Source organism: Tachyglossus aculeatus, chromosome 5 (assembly GCF_015852505.1).
Source record: "Tachyglossus aculeatus isolate mTacAcu1 chromosome 5, mTacAcu1.pri, whole genome shotgun sequence".
Classification (NCBI taxonomy): Eukaryota; Metazoa; Chordata; class Mammalia; order Monotremata; family Tachyglossidae; genus Tachyglossus; species Tachyglossus aculeatus.
The window spans coordinates 73,303,643-73,319,930 of record NC_052070.1 but is presented as its reverse complement, the minus strand read 5'-3'; the positions used below and the strand labels follow the sequence as shown (position 1 = coordinate 73,319,930).

The 16,288-nt window shown below is 48.5% G+C and overlaps 1 protein-coding gene and 1 non-coding gene across 2 annotated transcripts in view; both read left to right on the top strand.

The window, feature by feature from the left end:
• HCN4 (hyperpolarization activated cyclic nucleotide gated potassium channel 4) overlaps positions 1-16,288 on the top strand; it is a 135,907-nt gene that overhangs the window by 89,958 nt on the left and 29,661 nt on the right. The window lies entirely within an intron of this gene.
• Positions 8,791-8,928, top strand: LOC119929027. The gene has a single exon (XR_005451171.1). It is a non-coding gene; the product is annotated as a small nucleolar RNA SNORA7 (small nucleolar RNA).

The window sequence follows — 16,288 nt, the reverse complement described above, 5'->3', positions numbered from 1 at the left end:
TATTCAGCATTCGTGTGTATATGTTTATTTTGGCTCCCCTGCTAAAAGGTAAGTTTGAAGGCAGAAAGTGTGTCACTTTATTATGTTCTACCCAAGTTCCTAGTACAGTGCACTGCACCAAGTAGGCCTCAATAGATGTGACCACTACTATTACTATAATTCTACTACTACTACAACTGAGGTGTGGAATGACAAAGTGTCTCCCGGACAGTTTCCTGCATGATGCAAGGCATCTGGCCCTGGGGTCACACTCCTGGAGTCTCTTCCAGTAGCACTGCTCCCTGGGGCCGCAGGTCCTTCTTACTGGTCTCCGTAGCCTGTCCATGGCTTTCCCTTTGTCAGACTCTTCTTGGTGTTCTCCCTCCCTCTCAGCATCTTTGTTTTCTCAAGTGAGCCTCCAGCAGTTCTGTGGCTGGCAAGTGAATTAGCCCTTAATACCCAGGGTCAAAGGTTGTCAGATTAAAAAAATGGGGGTTGGAAGGAGGGGAGGAGGGCAGGGAGACTTCTACGTCTTCATCACCCTTTCAGACTCCAACTGGGCCAATGTAATTAGTATTTATGATTGATCTAACACTCTGGGTGAAGATACTGCTTTAGATTAGAGGGGAAAATAAAGAGCAGAGCTGGGATCTGCAGAGTTGACTTGTGTTTATAAGTGATTAGAAGTTAATACTCCTGGAGGGCTGGCAGGGCCACTGACCAGTTGTCTGTCGCTACCACTTGGGTCCAGAGGGTCACGCTTCTACCCTGAAAGGACGACAGTGAGCTGGGTGACTGAGCCTGGGGGGCCCAGTGTGTTGTTCAGGGTCAGAAGACGTTCCCGAGCAGAGTTAGATTGTGCTGCAGGCCGGGAAGAGGAGGAGGGACTGCCCAGGTCTTCTGAGGAGAAAACAGTAGTAGTAACATTTATTGAGAGCCCGCTGTACTAGACGCTTGGGAAGTACAGAATAATTAAATGACATGCTCCCTGCTCACAAGGAGCTGACATGCCTTAATGGGAAAAACAAGGAGTATTTACAACTCGAGTGGCCAAAATAAATAATCGAGTCCACATTGAGTATCCTAATGGAAAAAGCAGGGGGCTGGGAGTCAGGGGAGATGGGTTCTAATCCTGGATCCACCACTGGGATCCAGCTGCGTGACTGCTGGGTGACTTTGGGCAAGTCATTTAATTTCCCTGCACCTCCTTTTTTTATCTGTAAAATGGGGACTAAGTATCTGTTCTCCCTTCCTCTTAGACTGTTAAGGCCGTGTTGGAGGGGGATTGTGTCCAACTTGATTATCATGTAGCAAGCCCAGAACTTAGTGTTTGGCACATTGTAAGCCCTTAACAAGTACCACAGCTATTATTATCATTAGTGTAATAAGTCCATAATGTTAGAGTTGTTCAATGAAATTACATGACTCGGGGTGCTGGGAAATTAAACGGGGAAGGCTTGCTGGAGGAGGTGGGATTTTAGGTGGGCTTTAGGCTTGGAGGATGGAGTCTGGGATCAGATGGAGCAGGGCAAAAGGGAAAGAGAGCAGAGGAGCTTGGAGAGATGGAGTGCAGGTCAGGATCTGAGGACTGGTGGACAGTCAGGGAAGGCAAGCAGGTTGAAGATTAAGAGGAGGTTCCTAAAATTTAGTTCTTGGCAAGAGTATTTGGGAAATGGGTATATTTCCCATCTGGGGAGCTGGATTCTAAAACAGCCAGTTCAGCACCGGACATGCCGGGGCTGGGTACTAAACTCTGCTGCAGTTCACCATATTTTGGGGCTCAATATCATTCAAGGCTCCCCAGTTCCACTGTAGGGTGGAGGGGGATGGAGGGGGGATGGGAGGGATGAGATGAGCCTGATCATGTTGGCAGAGGGATAAGTGAGTGAAATGTCATCCATCATTCCTTCCCCTCCTAGCCCAGCCCCTTCCCCTTGCGAGCAGCTAAGGGTGAGACTGATCAGCAGAGACAGAGGTTTACAGGGGTAAATTGAGGGAAAGGAGCCCTGAGTAAAGGAAGCTTCTCTGGCTTCCGTTACCTAGGTTGGAACCATCTTGAGTGTGGCCGGAACATCATATTTGCAAAACGCTTGACAGTCATTTAATTAGCCAACCCTTCCAGCAGCCCTGGGAGGGAAGTGGGTGACAGCCCTTATTATCCTCATCAAACTGAGATCCAGAGAGGTTAAGTGACTTGTCCAAGGTCACACAGTGAGACGGCAGTGGAGCCAAGGCAGGAGCTCACAAGCTGCCAGCTCTCAGCCCAGCGCTGAGGCCACAGCCTCTGCTCTGAGGCAGAACCAAACGACTGCCGCAACCTTGGGCACTTTCAGCCCTGCACCTTTCACCCCGTCTGAAATTTACTTTAAACATAAACAAGCAGGGTGAAAGTTGTGTTACTTTTAATGCAAATGGATTGGGTTCCTAAGGTTTTTGATCTAATTAATGGAGGATTGAATTAGGTGGAAAAGCACTCTATTTCCCTTTGGAACATTAAACAGCGAGTCAGACAGCTTTGTACTATAAGCTGTAATATATTATCTTAATACACTATAATGTAATATAATGGGATCTAATACAATAACAGCCTCTGTAGAAGGATATCACAGGGTGGTATATCCATTACCCAGTCTGTTCAGTGTTTTTCAGGCCTTTCGGGCTAAAGAAAGAGAAGCATAAAGGAGCTCCCTGCCCTTTACAGAACATTACAGCACTAGACCCAGGGGCCACAACGATGGGAAGGGAGTGGAGGGGAGGGGCTTTGTTTTAGAAAAGGGAAGGGAGACAGAGGAACTGTTGGGGAGGGGAGGAAACATGAGTTTCCTTAAGAAAACAAGTTTCAGGGAGCTCAGGAGGAGATTCAGAGAGCAACTGCTGGTCTGAGTTTGTTAGGAGAAGAAAGAGAAGACAGGTAGGAGACATGGGAATTGTTGGAAAAGCAGTGTTGCCTAGAGAACGGGCCTGGTAGTCAAAAGGACCTGGGTTCTAATCCCAGTTCCATCACCTGTCAGCTCTGTGACCTTGGGCAAGTCATTTCGCACCTAGTAAGCGCTTAACAAATGCCATCATCATCATTTAATTTCTCTGGGCCTCAGTTACCTCATCTGTAAAATGGGGATTAAGACTGTGAGCCCTATGTGGGACAGGGACTGTGTTCAACTTGATTATCTTGTATCTATCCCAGTGCTTAGAATAGTGCCTGGCACACAGTAAGTGCTTAATGAGAAGCAGCGTGGCTGATGAGAAGCAGCGTGGTTCAGTGGAAAGAGCCCGGGCTTTGGAGTCAGAGGTCATGGGTTCAAATCCCGGCTCCGCCAATTGTCAGCTGTGTGACTTTGGACAGGTCACTTCACTTCTCTGGGCCTCAGTTCCCTCATCTGTAAAATGGGGATTAAAACTGTGAGCCCCCTGTGGGGCAACCCGATCACCTTGTAACCTCCCCAGCGCTTAGAACAGTGCTTTGCACATAGTAAGCGCTTAATAAGTGCCATCATTATTATTATTAACAGATACTGTTTTTATTATTATTATTGGGGCCATTTGGCATTGATTCAAGAGTCCCCAAGGGTGCTGTTCCAGGAGTGGAGGTGGGTAGAAGAACTTAGTGTGGTCTAGTGGAAAGAGCTCAGACTTGGAAGTCAGTCACCTGACTGGTGCATGACACTGGGCAAGTCATGAGAAGCAGCATGGTCTAATAGGAAGATCACAGACTTGGGAGTCAAAGGACCTGGTTTCTAATCCCTGCCCTGCCATTTGTCTATTCTATGACCTTGGGCAATCACCTCACTTTTCTGTGCCCCAGTTACCTCATCTGTAAAATAGGGGATTAAAGCTGTGAGCCCCAGGTGGGACATGGACTGTGTCCAACCTGATTAGCTTGAATCTACCCAGAGCTTAATACAGCATCTGGCACATAGTAAACAGTTAACAAATACTATAAAAAAAATCATTTAACTTCTCTGTGCCTCAGTTTCCTTGCCTCTAAAATGAGGATCAAATACCTGTTCTTTCTCCTACTAACACTGTGAGCTCCAGTGGGAAAGAGACTGCATCTGACCCGATTAACTTGTATCTACCCCAGCGATTAGGGCAGTGCTCAGTACACAGTAAGTGTTTAACAAATGCCACGGTTGTCATTATTAATAGTAGTGTGATTGAATGGAAGGAGCATAATGCCGGAAGTCAGGAGACTCGGGTTCTAGTCAAAGATGCTCCACTGGCCTTCCCATATGGGGCTCACAGTCTCAATCCCCATTTTACAGATGAGGGAACTGAGGCAAAAAGAAGTGAAGCGACTTGCCCAAGGTCACATAGAAGAAAAGTGGTGGAGCTGGAATTAGAACCCATGACCTTCTGATACTGCTTCTCTACTATGCCATGTAGTTTCTCTATTATCACATTTTGAGTTAGGAGAGGAGCACAGTCAGGTTGGTTGCTGGCAGCCACTGGACCCGAGCCCATGGCTAGCAGCCCTACATTTCAGTTGTACTGACAAGCTCCCTATTGCCAGAACCTGGCTGGGAAGATTTGGGTCTAATTTCTAGCCTCCCCCACAGAGAAGGGATAACTTAGAATATCTCCCCAAGGACCTGTGGGCTGGACCCTTTTCCTCTCCCAAGTGGCTCAGCCAAAGTAGCAGTGGGGCGGAGATATGGGGTCCCCTCTTCCTATGACCCAGACCTGGGGCTCGCCCCCTCTCCATGGATCCTGAGTGGCAGAGGAATGGAGACAGCCTCTGTTCCATCCACGGGCTGGGCAGGAGGCGGGGACGGGAGGCAGATGGGAAGCTGCAGCCGTTCATGATCATACCACCCGGTTGTCAGACTCCCTCCGTGGGAAAATCCAGCTGCATTGGCCCGAGGACTGGCCTTGGGGGCAGCTTGTTCCTGCAGCTCTGAGTGAGAGCCCTGCTTCCCGGAGCACAAGCAAGGGAGCCCAAGGGCTTATTTTGCTTCCCAAATGGGCTCCCTGCAATTGTGATTTGTTACCCGTCTCTGCCAATCCACGCAGGACTGCCTGCCCAGGAGCACAGCCAGGGAAGGGAATTTCTCTGCAGGAGCCTCTCGGGGGTCTGGTTTGGGAGGGGCAGGAGGGAGGGAGGAGACAGCGGGCAGTAATGGGCCAAGGGATTTGGATTGATTCTGAATGGAGCACCGCTTTGGTATTTGAGGTCTAAATAGTTGGCTACGATGGCCAGCAGCGGCACACTAACCAAACAGACCCGATACCCAAGAGTCAGGCATTCCGTGCATTTAGGGCATGTAAACATCATGACATCATTTGGATGCCATTTTGCAGAAGTCCACGCTATTCCGTCCAAATCCACCAGAATTTAGGGCACATTTTCCAGAAGAGACCCATTACCGCCCCCCCTCCCTCACCCCCCCCCCCCACCACCACCAGTGGCTCATTATCCCTCCCCTAGGTCTCTCTGGACATGATCAGCCCTTCTGGGCCAGAGAAGCTGTGACCAGGAGCATGGGGGAGGGAGGTGGGAGTTGAAAATATAAAAACCAGATATCAAGGTGGCTGCTGCTGAATCTGAACAGGCAGCAGACCGGCTGAAAACCAGACTGTCTGTTGGAAAATAGTGATAGCCCATTTTTGGATCCTCTCCCCGAGGGCTTGGGTGAAGTCTTGCTCCAGACAGCAGGGGTTCTTCACTTATGAGGTGGATTGGGCCCCATTAGGGAGCGATCCTTTTCTCTCCTAAATAGAAGCTCGTTCAGCTGGGACTACAAGCCTCTCCTCCACTCAAACCCTGATGCGATGTGACCTTGTGGAAGTCATCCAGATAACAAAGGTGCCGTGTTTCTCTGTTTCTCCTCCTTCTGCTCCTGCTCCCTGTCTCGTGGGACGTTCCCTGCCTGTCAACCCCTCCCAGGAGAGAGTTTGCAGGGCCAGGGAGAGGAAATCAATCAAACCAGGCTCTTTTTGTTCTTGGGAAGAAAGACCGGTCTTGGGAGGAAGAGGAGGAAAAGAAGAAAAAGGAGGACAGTGCTCTGCACACAGTAAGCGCTCAATAAGTACGATTGAGTGAATGAGGAGAAGAAGTTGTTAATAGGTGGGTTTTCGATTATCTGGACATTTTGATAGCCCAGTCTTCAATGACCCCATTGCCAAGGTTAATTGAGAATGGGCTGTCACTTCACTTTCCTGGGTGGCCTGCATTGACACAGGGCTAATGGTGGGACTGTCCCAAGAGCACAGAGGAAATTCTAGGACAACATCCGAGTGATGATTTTTCAGGTTATGAGACAAAATTTCCAATCAGAACACTCTCAAAGCATCTTTGGTTGACCCTGCCCAAATGTGGAGCCTAAACTAAGCTGGTGGTGGTTCATTCATTCACTCATTCAAATTTATTGAGGCTTACTGTGTGCAGAGCACTATACTGAGTGCTTGGGAGAGTACACTATAACAGTAATCAGACACATTCCTTGCCGACAGTGACTTACTGTCTAGAGGAGAAGACAGACATTAATATAAATAAATAATTACAGATATGTACATAAGTGCCGTGGGGCTGGGGAGGATTAATAAAGGGAGCCAGCAGGGTGATGCCAAAGGAAGTGGGAGAAGAAGAAAGATGGACTTAGAGAAGGTCTCTAGAAGGAGATGTGCCTCCAGTAAGGCTTTGAAGGAGGGGAGAGTAATTGTTAGATTTGAGGAGGGAGGGCATTCCAGGCTAGAGGTAAGTTGTGGGCAAAGGGTCAACCCCAGTCCATGGATGACCCGGGCTGCATCTTCTCTGGCTTCGGTTTCCTGGGCCTAGTAGTTGGGGGAGGGGAAAATATTGCTCATTTTTTAAGTCTGACCCTATCACCTGCTCTTCAGAGAGGCCGGGCGTGGCCTCATCCAGCTCTGATGGTCAGCAAGGGAGGGATTTACTGTGGAGCATGTTCAACAAAAGAGGAAGAAATGGTGACGTTGTCAAGGAAACCAAAGTTCTGACAATGAGATACATATCAGTCTCTGCCCTGAAGAGTTGCATGAGGGAGAGATGGGGCTGTTGCCATGGAAAAAAGGACCCTCGGATGGAGAGAAGTTCAACTCTGCACTGTGGTCGTATCTTTGTCCTTCACAGAGAAACTCACACATGTATATCTCTGCAATTACACCAACTTTTCTTAGTGCTAATGACTCCTGCTCTGTTTCACCTGAGATGCAGTGGCCCCAGGGGGAACGGGAAAGGAGGTGTCTTTATTTTTAGTCCCTGGTTAATGATATTGTTCTTTCGCATATTTATTTATTTTGGGCTGGCAATCCAACAAGAAGACAGGGCTCTGATGGAGGGGTCCAACAGATACCGTGGGGGGCTTTTGTGAGCACAGAGGGAGGCAGGGCCGGAAAATAGCCTGGCTGGGTAGCGTAGGACAAGGTATAGTTTGGGAAAGGATTTCTCCATAAGGAAATTCCCACTGAGACCCAGCACCCCACCCTGAGAGAAATGGTATAGCCAGGTTCTCTGAGGTGTCATAATTTCCATAACTATCTCAGTGTCTTCTATCCCTCTAATTGTTATTATTTGCATGTAGTCAGCATTTGGATTTGCAGCAGGGTTTCCAATCACTAATTAGCTGAGGGATTCATTAGAATGAATAGGCTGAAACAGAAGCCGTGAGACACCGAGTGGAAAGGGCATGATCCTGGGAAACAGAGGATCTGGGTTCTAACTCCATATCTTCTACTTGCCTCCTGTGTGACCTTGACCAAGTCACTTAACTTCTCTGTGCCTCAGCTTCCTCGTCTGTAAAATGGGGGGGGATTTGTCCCCTGCTTGGACTGTGAGCCCCAAGCAGGACAGAGGCTGTCTGCCCTGATTATCTTGTATCTACCCCAGGGCTTAGTACAGTGCTTAGCACATAGTAAGCACTTAAAAATACCATTAGTAGTGGTAGTATCATTAGTAATGGGATTTCAATACTAAATGATAATAATAACAATCACTTAGGCTGGCAAATAACCACTCCCCCAGGGAAGTCACAAGTTCTGATGGGTGAAGGATAAAGAATGTTGAATTCCTTTAATCTAGTGCCTGTTGACCTCTGGCGTTAGGCTGGTAATCTCCAGATTTATTTGCAAGGCAGTGCTGAGGTCTCAGGGATTACTCTGCCTTATAATAGTAATAATAATAATAATAATTATGATATTTGCTAAGCACTTACTATGTGCCAAGCACTGTTCTAAGCACTGGATACTTAATAATAATGATGATGGAATTTGTTAAGTGCTTACTATGTGCAGAGCACTGTTCTAACCACTGGGGAGGATACAAGGTGATCAGGTTGTCCCATGTGGGGCTCACAGTCTTAATCCCCATTTTACAGATGAGGGAACTGAGGCCCAGAGAAGTTAAGTGACTTGCCCAAAGTCACACAGCTGATAAGTAGCAGAGGAAGGATTAGAACCCATGACCTCTGACTCCCAAGCCCAGTCTCTTTCCACTGAGCCACACTGCTTCTCATACTTATTGAGTGCTTGTTGTGGCTCAGCACGGCTACACACTTGCTCCCTTGACCTTGAATTTGCACCTTTTATTTGTCCCACTCACAGCCCCACAGCACTTAGGTACATAGCTGTAATTTATTTATTTATATTAATGTCTGGGCAGGGAACGTGTCTACCAACTCTGTTATAGTGTACTCTCCCAAGAGCCTAGTACAGTGTACTGCACAAAGAGCTCAATAAATATGATTGATTGATTGGGAGAATACAGCACAGTTGTGAGACATGATCCCTGCACAAAAGGAGTTTACAGTCTAGTGGAGGGGACAGACAATAAAAAAAATTACAGGTAAGAGAAGAAACGCCTTCTCAGGATTACATCTGGAGAGTTTCCAGTACTCTACCAATCTCGGCTTCTGGAGGGAGAGTCAAGCAGAAGCATACCCATTCCATTCCTAGCTTGGGCAGTAGCTAGTGAGTGGAAGGCAGTCTGCTACAAGTCAAAACTCACCCGCGCTGGGCAGCAGCAGCATGAGAGAGAGTCGAGGGCGGAGACTTGAGTTTACTGCGCAGAAGGCGATGGTAAACCACTTCCTTATTTTTACCAAAAAAACTATGGGATACACTACCAGAACGATTGGTGATGGAGAGTGGGGTGTTCTGGGAGAGATGTGTCCATGGAGTCGCTTTGGGTTGGAGACGACTCGACAGCATAAGACAAGACAAGGGAAGAAACAGAGAAAAAAATGTGAATATAAGTGCTTTGGGGATGAGGGCGGGGTAAGTGTCACAGTGACTGGAAGTAAGAATGCAAGTGCAAGTGCATAGGAGTATGCCGAAGGGTGGGAGAACAGAGTGAGGAGATACCTGGAGATATATACCTGGAGGAGGCATGCTTTCAGTAGGGCTTTGAAATGGGGAGAGCGCTGGTCTACCTGATGCGAAAAGGGAGGGAGCTCCAGGCAGAAGGGACTGTTTGAGCCAGGTGTTACTGGTGAAAGAGAGATGAGCTTGAGGCACAGTGAGCAGCTTGGCATTAGAGGAGCACAAAGTTTGCAGTGTGTGGGCTTAGCCTGCTTTGGGATCTCTCCACTTGAAAGGGTGAAAAGGCACCATGTCAAGGTCAACTGAGATTTTCCTTTTGGTTAGGAGTGAATTGAATGGAGTGACAATGGGAGAGAAGTGGCAAGTCGGCTAAGCTCAAGCAGAAGGGATCCAGCTTTGATTCTTCCCCTTCCAACACAGCCTGATCCAACACCATGTCACCTCTCTTGGAGGGTCAGGATTCATTCATTCAATCATATTTATTGAGCACTTACTGTGTGCAGAGCACTGTACTAAGCGCTTGGGAAGTACAAGTTGGCATGCAGTGGGGGTTTGAAGCACTTAACACCCACCAGTTTGTGCACCCTGGGTCACCTTGGGGTGTTCCCACCTAACTTCACCCCTCATTGTGCAGCTAGGGATAAAGAGGTCAGGGTGGAGAAATGATGGACCCAGAGGCCACCTGGGCAATCCATGGCTAAGGTGGAACTAGAACCAGGGTCCTCCCTCTGGGACCCAGTGTGGTATCAGCTGAACAGATCTCATGATGTCTTTGGGGAGGGGGAAGGATTAATGGTTGGAAGAGGTTCGGCTTGCCACCCACCCTCCTGCTGTGCACCCACATGGCTCAGAACCTTACAGGATTCCAGTGGGAGATGCCTGGATCCAAATGAGGCCCAGGGGAGGAAGGGCAAGCATGATCTGCAGGTAGGACAGTGAGGGAGGAGTGAATGAGAGCAGGTGTCCAGGTTGCCTAGGTTTGTGCCACTCTGATCCTCCCTCTTGGAGCATCTGAATCCAACTTCCCTCCTGGTCCAGTGGAGCCCAAGGCCTGAATTTCCTTTTGTCAAATTCCTTGTGGAACAACAGAACTGGGTGCGATACAGAGAATGACCCGAGGGTCTTTCCAGGGGTCTCCCCACTGTGTTGGGGTAGCTCATGATGGTGTGGCGGGAGGGGATGGACATGGTGGTGGAGGGATATAATGGTGGAGGAGACTGGTCATGGTGACCACGGTTGGGGAGGCTGGGCACAGTGGTGGAGGCTGGACATGGTGGTAGAGATAATGAAGGCTGACCATCGCAAGGGAGGCTGGATATGGAGATGGAGGCTGAAAACGGTGAAGGAGGCTGGATATGGTGATGGAGGCCCATCTTATCTCCCGCAAGCCCTATCACCACCCCGGAAACAGTCCCAGCCCTCTTCAAGCTAAAGCTGAGACACTATCTCCTGGAGGGACCTGAATCACACTCGTCAGGCCTCCATCTGTTCCTACTCTCCCACCACCATCTCCATAGCAACGCAGCATCCAGTGAGAGGGATGCTGGATACCAGGAAGGACCATTGTTCCTGGAGAGGAGGTGTGCAGGGAAAGAGGTCATACCCAGAGGAGTGGCTGCAGCCAGATGCTCTGAAGGCTGTATTCTCTCAGCTCCCTCCTCTTTCACTCCTTTCTCTTCTCTCTGCCCTCCCTCTCCTGACCCAAGCAGGCCTGTCTTTCTGAATAGCCTGGTCACACAGGGACAATGGTAGCATGATCACCTGTCTTAACTCTTCCTGCACTGCAGGAATGGGGGGCACCTTTCATCCAGGTAGAGCAACTCTTAGCTGGCTGGCAGCGGCCTCCCTCCTCCCCTTGCCCTCCCTGCCCCACCACATCAGTCTCTGAGGACAGACCCTCCCATCCACTCATCTTTCCATGGCCTCATCTGCAGCCAAGCTTCAAGGAGGCTGGCTGAGACTGAGTCCATTGGTTCTAAGCACTGCTCCCCTGACCTCGCCCCACACTCCAGTGAGGCTGGAGGAGGGAGCTGTGTGTTTGTTTGCCCTGTTAGGAGAAAATCCACTACCTAAGTCTGCCTGGTAGCAGTAAGCAAAGAGTTAGCCAGCCAGAGGGGCCTAGCTGCAAAAAGCAGGTGCCCCAGGAGCCCCAGAGGGATCTGGTCCATTACTTGATGGGCATCACTCCCTCAATTTTGAGGGGAATGGAAGGCTCTGGGGCCACCCCAGCCCCCCGCCCTCCCTCCCATACTCATGAACACCACCCCTGGCCCAGATTCTCCCAGGAATGCCAAGCATTCAGAGCAGAACCTCCCCAACACAGGCCTAAATGACTCTAAGTGCTGAGAGGGGGCCATGTCTAGGAACCGTTTGTGCGGCTGACTGATCCTTCCCCGCTGGGAGTTCTTTCTTCACCACACAGGGAGGGCGGGTGGGAAGAGACCAGAATGGCAGGACTTGAAGGAAAGGAAATAAGGGAGTGGGCTGGTTTATCTGTGGACAGACAGTAAACTCCTAAGAGGAGCAGGGTGATTTGTTTGTGGAAACAGATTTAACCCCTAAGGGGAGCAGGATGGCTTCAGACTTCCTGAAAATTGTGGGATGGCCTCCTGCCCCTTCATGCCCCACTCCAAGTCCAGCCTGGCCCCAGAGATGCCACTGGGACTGAGCCACTGGCTTAGGAGAATGAATTCATTGTCATTCTGACCTGAAAACATCGCCAAGGCCCCTCTGCAAGGTTTAGGGTGAGCAGCTTAGTCTTTTCCAGCTGTATCATTTCCTCTCCCCCCCCCCCCCCTTCTCTCTCTGTCTCTCGATTGGTGCCAAGACTGGCACATGGTTGGTCTTGATAAAGTTAAATAATCATGAGAATCATTGCCCGTGGTCATTGAGAGAATAGTGTTTCTCTCCAGGGTCTGTCAGTGTATGCTCCACAGACCCCAGGAAGCTTGGATAGAGCAGCTGAATGCAACAGGAAGTTTTCATGGGACTGAAAACAAGAAAGCCACAGGTCCACAGTGTCCCTCCAACTGCTCCAGGAGATGTTTTGGGGTCAGAGAAGAACTTGATCACGCCAGCCCCTGAAATTCACTCATCCGCTTATGGGCCTCAGGATGCCTCTGCTCCCTGGAGAGATGATTTAAATGAGGGGAACCCACCCAAGAGACCATTTAAATGAGGGAGACTGCCCAAGATTACAGATCTCCATCTTGCAACTTCAGAAGGAGGCAAGAAGGAAAGCAGAAATCTCAGGCTCAGAACTGTGCAATCAGTCAATTAATCAGTGGTATTTATTGAGTGGTCTTTATGTGGGAAGAGCCCTGCCCTAAACACTTGGAACACTACAAGAATTAATGGGCACGATCCCTGCCATTGAGGAGTTCAGGATGGGGGAGACGGACAAACAACCAAAGGTGATGAACAGAGACCAGGAGTGGGAGGAAGGACAGAGATAAAACAGAGAGTAGTGTGAATATGTCAGGATGAAATGCAGAATAAATCACCTAATATGCATACATGCATAAATGCTTGAGATTGGGTAGAAATAAAGAAAGGCGAAGAGGGACTGTTCAGGTCCCTTCCTGTGGGGAATACCAATGGGTTATAATTGCTGGATTTTCCATCCTCCAATTCATTAGAATAAAATAACACAAACTCTTTAAATCAAGGCAAGAGGAAATGCCTAGCTAAAAGATTTATTGGCACTTTTGCTTTTTTTTTTCCATCACTGACAGCTATTAACTTTCCGGCTATTCAGATCTTTTCCCTCGGTCTTTTGAGACCTGTTTTGGGGGTGCTGCCTAGAGCATGGTTGGGTGTATGGTCTCAGTGATATTTAGTTTTGGGCAAGAGCCCAAGAGTTTTCACATCCAAATGGGAGGAAGGCCTTTTTAGAAAAATGCAGCAGCAGCTAACAAATGTGCTCCTATTGTGCGGCGATGGGCCCGACCCTATTTGAACCACCCCCAGGGTAGAGGATGATGGAACCCACAGAGGTGGAGAGATCTCCAGCTGAGCCAGCCAGGGCCTTGATTATGGAAGGGTCAGGCTATTAACACAAAAGTCCATGTCCTTTCTCTGCCCCTCCTCTTCTGGAACCAGAGACTGGGGAGAAGTAATCAATCGGTGGTAATTATTGAGTGCTTACTGCGTGCAGAGCACTGTACTAAGCGCTTGGGAAGATACAACACAAGAGAGTTGGTAGACACAATACCTGCCCACAGAGTTAGGAGTCTTGAGTGGGTGGGGGTGGTAGGGTAGGGATGGGCTGAAAGAAATGCAAGATCCAGGAGATTTTCTCATTTTAAGCCTACCACTGATGCTATCAGCCAGGTTCTCTGTTGAGGGCGCAGATCCACATGATGCCAATGGGGAGGGGTCACTCCCTGGAAATTTGGTAGACCCAACCAAGGTAGGCAATTCCTGCCTTATTCCACCCTCCAGGTGGTAAATCCAGTGAGAGTGCCTTGGGGAGAAAAATCAGTCAGCCAATCAGTAGTATTTACTGAGGGCAGCATGGCTTAGTGGAAAGAGCATGAGCCTGGAAGCCACAGGACCTGGGTTCTAAATCTGACTCCTCAACTTGTCTGCCCTGTGACTTTGGGCAAATCACTTAGCTTCTTTGTGCCTCAGTTACCTCATCTGTAAAATGGAGATTAAGACTGTGAGCCCCATGTGAGACATGGACTAGGTCCAACCAAATACCCCAGCATCTAGTATAATGCCTGGCATATAGTAAGTGCTTAACAAATGCCATTTAAAAAAGAGGCCTACTGCCTGCAGAGCCTTATACCAGGGAGAGTTCAATAGAGTTAGTAGACATGATTCCTGCCCTGAAATCAATCAACCAATTGAATTTAATGAGTGCTTACTCTGTGCAGAGCACTGTACTGAGCACTTAGGAGAGTAAAATCTAACAGACATGTTCCCTGCCTACAGTAAGTTTACCTTCTAGCACGGGAGAAAGTCACTAAAATCAGTTAGGAGAAAGGAAGACAAGAGTTAGTACTTAAGTAACAGGATCTGTTAGATATGCACAAAGTGGTCTAGAACAATTGCAAGTTCCCAAGTGCTTAGGTGGAGCAAAAGTGCTGAGCAGAGAGTAGAGGAGACATAGACAGGAGAGATAGGATATTAATCAGGGTTTTAATTTCAGAAAGGCATTGAGAGGAATTTTGGCCTGGTAAATTTGAAGGAGGGAGTTCCAGGCAGGAGGGAGCACATGAGCAAGAAGTCAGAGGCAGGAGAAATGAGAACAAGGCCCAGTGAGTAGGTTAGCTTGAGAGGAACGAAGACTAGGCACTTGGGTGTAGTGGGAAAACAGAGTGGATAAGTACTCCACTACTACTATGTGCCAAGCACTATGCTGAAAGCTGAGATAGACCATGTCAAGGCAAGTAACTGAATAGATCTTGGAGGTGAAAGGCCTCAGGCTCTCCACTGCTTCAGGTAAGCAGTCCCTTATTACAAACAATGTCAGCCTTCCCAGGGTTCTAGGGAGCTGATGGGGTGCCTTGAAGCCACTCTATGATCAGGAGTAATGGACAACCTTTGGAGGAGTTTGAGGAGTTGGTATGCAGAATGCCATTTTAGATAAATGATCCCAGTTTCAAAGAAGAAAGTGGAGGTAGGGAGATCAGCAATGAGTCTGATGCAGCAGTCAATCAGGGCTATGACAGGCACCTGGACCAGATTAGTGGCCATTTGGATGAAGAAGAAGGGGTGGATTTGGAATTGTTGTGGAAAAAAGACTGATAGAGTTTGACTACAGATTGAATATGAAGGTTGAGAGAGAGAGGAGAGTCAAGGATAAATGTCAGGTTGCAGGCCTCAGAGTAGGGGAAGCAGGGGCTGTACCAAGCACTGAATGTCACTGAGCATGTAGTACAGTGCTCTGTACATAATAAGCACTCAATAAATACCATTGAATAATACCATGATACCATAAATACCAGAGAAGCAGCATGACCTAGTGAAAAGAGCACGAGCCTGGAAGTCAGAGGATGCAAATTCCAATCCTAGCTCTCCTACATGTCTGCTGTGTGACCTTGGGCAAGTCACTTCACTTCTCTGTGGCTAAATTACCTCATCTGTAAAATGGGGATTAAGGCCGTGAGCCTGATGTGGGACAGGGACTGTATCCAACCTAATTACCCTGTATCTACCCCAGTGCTTAGAACAGTGGGTGGCACATACTAAGCACTTAACAAATGCCACAATCATTATTATTATTGATTGATTGATTGATGGGTCATTGTGGGAGGGGGAGGCTCTCTGAAATGGGGATTCTTTAATCTCTCCAGGGTGGAGACTCCTCTGTACTGATAAGCTTTCATCTGTTTGGCCCTCTACCACTATCTAATGTTTGTCTCTGAATTCTTATTGATCAACTGCTTTCCTAGTCCCTCTGTCTCCCACCCCTTGCTGAAAGTTTCCACCCTGGGTCCCTGGTGATGCATGAGTTCAGAAACCTGGTAGGGAAGCCAGCCATCCAGTTTTATTCTGGGCAGTCTGGTTTTCTTCTAGTATGTCCCATTTCTGGTATAGCTTTGGCATTGGACCCCTTTAGGTCCAGTATTTTTTACTGTTGACACCCATACTCCCTAAGCCACAGCCCTGCCACCTGGTCGTCCGGCTCAGAATAATAATAATGATGGTATTTGTTAAGTGCTTACTATGTGCAAAGCACTGTTCTAAGCGCTGGGGCGGATACAAGGTGATCAGGTTGTCCTTTGTGGGGCTCACAGTTTTAATTCCTATTTTACGGACGAGGGAACTGAGGCACAGAGAAGTTGTGACTTGCCCAAAGTCACACAGCAGACAAGTGGCGAAGCTGGGATTAGAACCCATGACCTCTGACTCCCAAGCCCGGGCTCTTCCCACTGAGCCACGCTGCTACTCAGAAGCTGTGTCTGTATTCATGGAACATGGACTCTGGAACAAGTGAGGAGATCAGGACCCCCACAGAGAAATGCTCTAGGTTCTGGTGAACTCAGTGGACTTTCCCAAAATGGTAGAAATGATGTGGCTGTATGAT